The sequence below is a fragment of the Thermobia domestica genome, chromosome 10 (assembly GCF_964235325.1).
Source record: "Thermobia domestica chromosome 10, izTheDome1.hap1.1, whole genome shotgun sequence".
Classification (NCBI taxonomy): domain Eukaryota; kingdom Metazoa; phylum Arthropoda; class Insecta; order Zygentoma; family Lepismatidae; genus Thermobia; species Thermobia domestica.
Window position 1 is genome coordinate 192,938,587 of NC_137463.1, and position 10,467 is coordinate 192,949,053.

Below are 10,467 nucleotides of genomic sequence, written 5' to 3' on the forward strand. Positions count from 1 at the left end.
ATTCAAGAAACAATTGTTGGCAAAACTTTTCCTATCTTAAAAATAATAAATTCAATATAGCCGCTTTGAAAACTGGCACGCGATGATTGTGAAGACTAATTTGCAGTCTGAACCTCGCAATATGACATAAGACACCCCAACATACATACACGGCGTGGTCACATACCAGTAGTAGCAGTGGAACACCCAGAAACATTCTGTGCATAAATAAGATTTTGAGGAGAAAAAAAATATGAGAGCAAGCTAATATTATGTAGTTATAATTTACACTGTCCACTATAATAAATATGGATATATATCAGTTTATATCGGTTAGTAGTTAAATAAAAATATAAATGTACACTATTCTGGTTTTATTTATTTAAATTCTCTTCAGCAGAATCTTCATGCTGCTCGTATTATTTGTTTCTATACATTAAGAACAATCTTCTCAAATATCAGAAATTCACATTTTAACTTGTAAAAACTTGTTCCAGGAAATTATGTCACTGACACGCTAATTCAATAAAAATCAACAACAACAATATTTATGGATGTTGCAAAAAATATGTTCCACAAATCTACGGCGCATGGGGAATAGATCTTTTCACGAAATGTCACTTTTTTGCTACTTTCAAGAAATATCACATTGCTGAATAACAAGAAATACTCATTTGCTTCTGTATAATCTCACTTTTGATTACCACAACTAACTCTAATTTCGACGCTGGGAATTGTCACTCCAAGTTCTGTGGAACTGCAGCTGAATTCTTAACTGATTTTCTTGTTCGTCTCTGTATGGCATGTTGAAGCCAAATCCCAATAATCTACGCGTTCTCATCGTTAGTTACGTTTCTCTCGTGTTGCAGTTTCTGAAAATAAAAATAATAGGCAGTGTTTAATAACATAATAACAGCAGGGAATGATTAGAGATCAATTATTACATCTTAAACTTACAACAATATTTAAAATGTTTGTGTAGGACCTACAGCAGGTTGTGAAGACAATAATGTGTTACAAAAGTAACATCCTGAAGAAAGTGTAAAGGGCAAGGAAGACAACAGCTAAAGCTGAAGGTGACATACCTCAGACTGTAGCTTAATTACGGTCGTTTTAACATGTTGAAGTTGTCGCACTTTTATTTTTAAAAAGTATAGCATTTTATAAATATTAAACCTAATATTAAAAATAATAATAATTTGAAAACATGTGGCAGCATTTGAGTTGATGAAGAACTAGCGTCTCATTCCGAAGGCTCCGATCTCAAATCTGGGCCTGATCATTCTTTTTCCCTCAGTCGCACAAGATGAATGCCGAGATGGTTACTAAGGCTTTGATGACCGCTACCTTGCTCGATTTCTTTGCCACGGAGCAGGCCATACATATTACTTTGCCTTATACAAATGAATAATTTTGATAATGTAGGAATTAATCATGAAATGCTCAAGAAAACTACCAACATGACAGAACAATTCAGTAAAAAGATGAAATATATTTTATACATATTCAGCTCTCTCTTCCACGGACACTTAAATGTAACGTGTCACTTGAGGACAGGAAAATTGCACATTTTGCTAAAATAAGGATTTCCAAAGCCTTTTAAATGTTATAAGAGCGGTTGCAGTATATGCTTTTGGGAAATAAAATTCACAGGAAGATGGTTCTGAGAAGTATTCATGGCACAATATTAAGTATTTAAAGCGAAGAAAATAAAAAAGGCACCAGATTTTTTTTATATACAATATTTTAAACATAGTGTATCCCTCTTCAAATGACAACTTCTATATTTTGTTTTCCACTCTGAAAATGAGATTAAAGAATAGTAGGGAGAGTTTCTTACCTATTATTGTGTTAGTGGTTAACGAGGAAAGCTCTTTCCTTTTGCACCGTGCCAATTAAATTGCTCAGCTATTGCACTTGTCTTTTTCATGATGTTTCTTGTGATGGCTTCTAAGCTGTGGCCTCCCAGTTTTTCATTTCTTAGACCTGTAATGAAATACACATTAAGCACTCAAGTAATAGTAATGGAAATTTAGAGCATACAACTGATGCCCTTAAACAAATTACATTGATTTTAGACGACAGTCTCACCGAGTCAGTTGCAATTGGCGCATCCTCAAAAATTAATATTTGCACTGACGTTTTATTTTTCCAATAAAAGAAAAATTACATAGTAATTTTCAAGCAGTTGTACAGGTTTGGCAAAAACCATGGTTTTCATTGAAAAAAAAAGTTTTTTTTGTTTAGATAATTTACTCTATGTATTTATATTAGATATGGACAGAAATTAATTTGTTTCGTCTTGGTGTTATTATGCAACAACAAGGTTATGCTGAAAGGGAATCCAAACCGCTTCTCGGGTTACATCCAAGAGAAATTGTCCATTTCGACACGAAACCGGGACTAATTGGTCACAAGTGAGATTGTCGACTCACTCACGAAGGACTCCTGATAAAAATACGTTATACTGATCTTTACATAGGCCTAGTTGTTAATATAATTGTCAAGAGTCATTTCGGAAGGACAAAAAGATAAGTAGTTACAGAAGTAAAAACATTATACAGAATTACATATAAATCAAGAAACTCCCGCCTTAGCCATTGGGAAAATCCTATTATTAGTTTAAATGTATTTGCATGTAAAATTTTAAGTTCAACGTATCATATTAAATGACAAATTTATTTTGTAGATAACATTCAACAAAATTAAAACAAAGTCGAATCCAAGCTGATGTTGGAAGCTACGTAGGCAGTTGATACATTTTGCCAATTTCTATCAATATATTTAAGCAACCTTGGCTTCTTTATAAAACAACAGGCATTCAGGCAAGTAGAAATATACAATTTGGTTTCGTTTCGTATGTTTAGCCTTAACATCCTTATGAAATACAAAAGTTATCACGAAGAAGACTTTCGCTTAAAGGGACACCTAATCGCTACTTGGTTTACACTTGAAAGATGGGGTGTGGTTCGACCGAGAATTGAACACGGGACCCCTTGATTAAAAGATGAAAAGTAGATAAACAAAATGCAGATGGTATGATATGTGGAAACGTCACCATGAAGTTCACACGATTTAAAGCATTTTTCGTTCTTTTTTTCTTTTTTTGGTTTAAACCTGTTGGGTTTTTTGAAAAAAAAAAAAACAGCTGTTTAAACCAGCCAACCCTGCCGTTGTAAATTAGAAATTGATGAAAGCAACGTTTCTATAAAAAAATATTACGAAATCTACAGGAAGACGAGGAATAATTTAACAGTTTTAGAATATACACGGTGGTTGTAAAGTCAATACCTATTTTTAATCTAGATTATCCTAGAAACTGGCATCAGCTTAGCTGGCCAGTTAACATTTTAGAAGTTGTGGAAAATGCGGGTGCATACGTTGCAATGTAACTTAATAACCAAATGGTGCACTCTAATAATGTATTCGATGAAAATAAAACTGTGATAAGTTGTTTAGTTTTAGAAATATTCATTGTTACAAATAAGAACTGACTTTACACCCACGCTGTATTCAGGGAGTAGTAATGCAGAAAACAAACTATTCGCGAACATGGATGAGACATACTTTCTAGCATGCATTGTTTAACAAGTCACGTATTTCCAAACTACTTCCAAAGCAAAGCCTACACGAAGTTGTTCTATCAGAATTCATAAATATCAAATTCTGCGGAGAATTGTAGGTACTATAACGTCAGCAACCTATATTAATACACTAGTTTAGCACAGATTGAAAATATTATGTATAACTCAAGAAGCAGGTATTGTACATGGAAATTAAGATGAAATGAAACATTTAGTTTAACGTCCCACGTTTATGCATCCAGGGTGAGACGCTGATGATGAGAAATGAATGAAATAGTGGAATAAAGTAAGTGGGAGGAAACGGGACAGCCCCGAGAAAACACACGCACACGGTTTGTCTACCACAAAGACCGCTTGGCGCTAGCTGGGATCGAACCAAGGACCCCATGCAGCACAGATGAACTACGTACTTTCTAAACGTTTCAACTAGTTCTAAACGTACTCGCTTCACTGTCAGACCAACAATTGAGCCTCTTTCACTCTAATATACGGAATTTTCAAAAACTCCGGTCCGATACGGTTTAGTGTATATATATTTTTGCATATGTATAATGTAATGCTTTATTAACTGTTATATTGTTTCATATCGTTGTATGCAAATTAGAATAATGAAAAATTGTACCTCTCTTACTTAAATTGACGCTATTTTACTATCGGATGTAGATTTAAATGTATAAATATGTACACATTCAATGTTCTTGTGACGTGTCCAACTCATACGTTCATGTTGTGAACAATTTGTATGAAAACGTGTGAAAATAAATACAATACAATCAGTGTTTGAAAAACCCGGACTTTTTTGAAAATGCCCAACACACCTGGACCCATATGGGGTTTTTCGGGATTAATTGTTTTTTCTTCGGGTTTGATGTTTTTTTTTAAAATATTCCAATGCCTTTAGGGTAAAAGTGTTAAAATGTGATTTATATTTCAAGATTATGATTGTCACAACTTGCAACAATTTCACTGCTGTTTTGAAAAATGACTGTCATTTTGAAATTTTACGTTGGATCGCCGCCAAAATATATACAGTTAATTTAGAGTGTCTTGTGCTTCTACTCTGAAAATTTCAACTTGAAAAACTGAAAATTGCGGCGTGGATACCCGCTATTTTGAAATTTTAGGTTGGTATGCCGCCAACATCTGAACATGAGAAATTTAGTTTGTCTCGTACTTGTACCCTGAAAATTTAAACTTAAAAGACGGAAAGTGGTACCCTGTTGTACGCGTGATACAGGCAGACGAACGAACAAATATAGAACGAATCAGCCTAATACCCTCACTGACATTCGCCAAATTTATTAATTGAGAACAAATATATTAATTTAATTTAAACAAATCAATCTGTAACTCATGTTTTATAAAATAAAAGTTTCAAAATGTCTTAAATAAAATTAAATATTTTCTAGCGTAAAATAAATGGTTCTATTGTTGAAGTTCACTTCCGATACTTTGTGCGTTGAATTACGGGAATTTCCCGAGCACTTGTTGCAAGACCGTTCTCCCAGAAAATTAATTTAAAACAATTAACATATATGTAGGGTGTTTTAAAACAACACCGACACCGGTTTGGGAGGTGATACCTGACACCAACGTAAGACAAAAAGTATAGATCAACCTAGGTGAACAAATGCTTCCTTTCGGAGTTATAAGCTGCCGAAAACATGAACAAGAGGTAGTTGGCCAGTACTCCAAATTATATGCCAGTAGCAAGGCTAGCTCTATAAAAATTGTTGCGTGAGTACCGCAGGATTTTGAAACGCGTATTTTTGGAGAGTGCACATCTCAGTTTTTAAGTGAAGTCTCGACACGACTACGGTAGGTACCACAGTTTTGGCGCTATAGACCTTTAAAGTGTATCTTTTCATATTTTCGTCAGCCTACAAGTCCGAAAGGAAGCAATTGTGCACCCAGGTTGGTCTATACTTTTTGTCTTATTTTGCTGTCAGGAATCATATCAAAAACGTTGTCGATGTTGTTTTGAAACACCCTGTATAATTCAATTTCATAAAGTAAATGTTTCAATATGTCTTAAATGAAACTAAATATCTTACAGCGTAAAAAAACAGTTTTATTAGGGACGCGGTGGCTCAGTGATAGAGCGTTTACCTCCGGTGCTTGGGGTCCCTGGTTCGATTCCAGCTCGCGCCGTGTCGACTTCTTGGTGGATAAACACCGTGCTCGTGAGTTTTCTCGGGTTCTTCCGTTTCCTCTCACTTGGTTCATTCCACCATTTCATTCATTTCTCATAATCACGGTCTCCTTTAGCCTAACAGGCATAACCGTGGGACGTAAAACTGAAAGATTTCATTTCATTTTTTTCAAATAGTTTTATTGTTCAAGTATTCAGTTCCAATGCTTTGTGCGTTTAATTGCTGAAAATTCCCGAGCACTTATTTCGCGACGAAGGTTTATTATTATTTTCCGAAAATGCAAGCTTTCTTTACTGTACATCGAAACTTCCACTAGTACAAAGTTTGAATTCAGGACTTGAAATAGTAAGCGGTACGCACCCTTCGAAACTCCGAGCACTAAGATTCTTAAATTTGACACGAATTTTTACGCTATTGCTGCTGTTGATTCTACAGAAAGCTAGTTGAAAAGTAGCAACAAATAACTAAACTAAACTGTTGTTGGAAAACCAAACTCTACTGAAGAATACCAGTGTTACCATCAAAGATATTAAAAAATAATACTAATAGTTTTATTAATACACTACATATTTACTAGTAGTACCAGCACCTATAGCACTAAACCCATCAGATGTATGAGGGATAATGTCCTTCGGCGTCGCTAAGTAAGCGAGCACACTATTCACGGAAAGTATTTTCTAAAATATAAAATTGCATATTTTACTTGAAATAGGATATAAGCACATTCCATAAATTAATTTGTTCTATAATTATCTCAATCTAAGGTATGGCTTTTTAAAATGCATTCAGTGCATTAAGAACTTTATAAAGGCCTCACTTTGGATGTTGTATACCTTAACGTGAAAGCACCTAATTTGCCCAAGGAAAGTCCAAAATCTGATAAGAATCACTTCCAATGTGATCACGTTAATTGCACCAATAATATACTAACGAAAATCTCAAAAACACAGGTGGGTCCAACCCGAAAAAACCCGGTGTTTTTTTCCGGGCTGGACCCACTTGGGCAAACCCTGAATACAATACAATACAATACAAGAATAATTGTAATTTTTCGGCAAATCTAGTCTGATGGCCCCCTTGAATTTTATATATGCTAGCTGAAATATTTACATTCGCCTGCCGCAAATCACTTAAGAGACAATAACAAAATTAGCGAAAGAATTATAATTTTTCAACAAATATTTCGAGCGGCACGCCAATAGTAAACCTGCACACAGAATTAGGCAATACTCTAGCAGGCTGTTGTACCAAATTTTGACGCATTTCTTGCATCTTCCAGTTTTTTTTGCAGAACATGCACTAAATGAAAAATCCTTAAGTTTCACGTCCCACGATTATGCCGCTTAGGCTAAAGAAGACGGTGATAATGAGAAATGAGTGAAATGAAGAAAGTGGGGGGAAACGGGAGAACCCCGAGAAAACCCACGAGCACGACGTTTGTTCACCACAAAGTCGACACGGCGCGAGCTGGCATCGAACCAGGGACCCCAAGAACCGGAGGTGAACGCTCTAGCACTAAGCAACCGCGCCTCCCTATGCACTAAATGAGGAACTCTAAAAGAAAAGGGGAAACAACTTGTGCTAGGTGGCCAGTAAAAAAACAAGAACGCTATTTAACCGAGTCAGGGCAGAAGCACAGCAGGGGGGCCCGAGCGACAGCGTAGGGAGCAGGAACATCAGCGACAGGGGGGTGGGGGGTACGCATAAAAGAGGATGGTCATTCACAATATTTGTAATTATTCTTATCTTCAAAAACACTTAATTTCGATCCTTTAAAAAAAAAAACACCTTTCACAGCTAATACACGTGTGTTACACCCCCCTTTCTTTCTCACCTTTACGACTGAAAATAGTGTATGCAGGGCTATGGCCTCTGTTCTGAATTTTTCTTCGTGAATACATCTTTTCCACACTTTGCGCAGTTGATTTTACGCGCATCACCATACCATGACTCCACATAAACTTTATAATCCTTCTCTCTTTACTACACAATTCTTTTTTTTAAAAAAAAAAATCACATTACGGCCATCGCAGATGTTCACAACTGACGTATGAACCGGAAATTCCCGTCGCTTACTCTTACCCTATTTGCATTCAAAATCCATTTCAATAAGCTGTGCAATGACAGAAATAACTTACATTCACACTCTTATTCCTTCACGAAAAATACTTCACATTTTACCTATAAATTTTGCTCTCGATGTAAACGTCTGCTCGAATGAACCCCACAATTATTATAACCCAGTGGTGTATTTAAGGGGGGCTTCCGGGTTTAAGCCCATTGAAATTGTACTTACTATATTAAAGTAAATAAATTATCTTTCAGAATTCTTTCATCTCCAGGAACAAACTTAGCCAAGCGTCTGTCCCCTAAAAAAAATCGTGAATACGTCATTAAAATGGTAATATACGCGCCATTATCCCTTGATCAAAATAGAAGAGTACGCGCCTGCTCCCTTCGGAAGCACCCCCTTGGGCCCCCGCCTTCACCCTCCATGACTCGGTTAGATGGTATTCGTGCTTTTTAGTAGCCCCCTAACACAGATTGATTTCTATCTTTTGTACTGTACTTCTTATCCACACATCAGGACTCAGTATAAATACGCAAATCGTAAAAGAATTGTAACTTTTCGACAATTAATTCTGACGGTCTCCTTGAATTTTATCTATGCCAAGTGAAAAATTTATACTTCGCTTGGCGAAAATCATTGAATACACAACAAGAAAGAAAGTGGCGAAAGAATTATATCTCAGTAAGTATTTCGAGCAGTGTTTCTTCCAGACCTGTTTTTGGGAGGGCAGTGCCCCCCGGAGCATCCTAAACAATACGTTTACAATAATAACTAGAATAGTATTAGCAATGCCCGCGGAACATTACTTCTGAAAGAAACAGAGATTTCGAGTGGCACGCCAGAAGTAAATCTACAAGCAGAATTATTATAACCTGTCATTAAAATGGTAATATACGCCTGGTAACTCTTTACTTTGGGCAAGGTAGTAATATTATAAAATACAAATCGCCGAGCGAGCGTTAGCGATTGATGGCGGATTAGAGCCCCGTAGGGCACGTTATCTTCTGTCTTTCCTTCTTGAGAACTGTAACTAACTGCAGGAACAGGTTCAGATGAATGGTTTATTGCCACTGCCTTGCCTAAAGTAAAGACTTGCCCACATCTTTTCCCTTTGGAAAGCATCTACTCGCTCCTGTTGTCCTCCACCTTCGCCCTGTTCTGATTCAGATAGTATTGTTGCGGGAAGTTTCTAGAACACAGGTCCCCATATAGGTTAACAGATTTCTTTCTCTGTACCAAAGTAAAGTATTTAATTCACATAGTATTGCCGAGCGAGCGTTAGCAAGTGAAAGCGGGTTAGAGCCCCGCAGGGCATGTTGATTTCTGTCTATATTACATATAAATGGGAAGGGAGACCTGTGTTCTAGAGCCCTGCCTATTGGTGCTTTTTAGTGGCCACGTAGGCTGATTTGTATTTTTTGCACTGTAGTTTTTACGTGATACATCCGGCCCCGTATATATATATACGCAAATCATAAAATAATAACTGTAATTTTTCGACAATTACTTCTGACGCTCCCTTAGAATCTCATCTATGCCATGTGACGTATTTCAAATCGCCTATCGAAAAACACTTAGGAGACAATAAAAAGAAAGTTATTAAAATAATTCATTTTTCAGCAATTATTTCGAATGGTGAGCCAAAAGAAACCTGCACGGTATTTTATGTATAATCATAAACAATGGAAATCTAGCCTCCCACATGAATTTATTACAGACAATGGCTTGTGTATAGCCCGCTCCCCCCAGTTCTTTGTCACCGGAACTGGAAGAGTCACTACTACTACTTATATTGAGAACAGAACCCAACCAACCCCTGCGGGGCTTCTAACCCGTTCCTACTACTACTACTACTACTATTGCTACTACCACCACTACTACTACTACTGCTACTACCGCTACTACTACTACTACTACTACTACTACTACTTATACTAAAACTTCCTTACCACAGGATTTACATCTTAAATCTTTATAACATGCGGTTCCGATTCATTATGAACTAGTATGAATCGTTAGAATCATTATGATTCGTTAAAAATCACTGGGGGGAGCGGGCTATACTCAATCCCAGACAATAAAGCTAAATTTTACAGTCAATAAAGCTAAATTATTTTATGTAATCGTTCTACTTACCGACTTTTGTTGTAAGCTTCATTTCATTTCATTTCGGCCTCCAATTGGACACCTTCTTCATAGGCACGACCGTTCAGATCCAGATGCCTTCTTCCTATTTATATAATAAATATAACTGTAAAATGGTAACATTCGAATTAGTGTTTCACATGAATCTTTGATCTTTAGAATTGCCGGGATTCTGTCACAACTTTACAGGAACAGATCAACATTCAAATTCAACATATCGCGCAAGGAATTCTGGTACTTTTGACAAACAAATGACGGTTGATGTAGCGATGCTATTTTGCGATCTGAAATAAATGCCTGTGCGATGTCACCAAGATATTATAAATTTCAAATTTTTAACAAATATATTTGTTTGATGCTGCTATAATTAGTATAATGATTGGTAATAATGCTACTACGATACTCTTGTGAAAGAATTGATTCAACATTCGATAAAATATTCTGGAAATAATTCTAAAATATTGCATGAAAATATTTCATTTAAGTTACAGGACAAGGTAACAAAAACATTTCCATACAAAATTAATAGGCGTTT

The 10,467-nt window shown here is 36.1% G+C and overlaps 1 long non-coding RNA gene across 1 annotated transcript; it reads right to left on the reverse strand.

Moving 5' to 3' along the window:
- Nucleotides 1-346: 346 nt before the first annotated feature.
- Nucleotides 347-10,140, reverse strand: LOC145662123 (uncharacterized). The gene is made up of 3 exons (XR_014126987.1): nucleotides 9,924-10,140; nucleotides 1,820-1,965; nucleotides 347-851 (listed from the first exon to the last, which is right to left on the reverse strand). It is a non-coding gene; the product is annotated as an uncharacterized LOC145662123 (long non-coding RNA).
- Nucleotides 10,141-10,467: the final 327 nt, after the last annotated feature.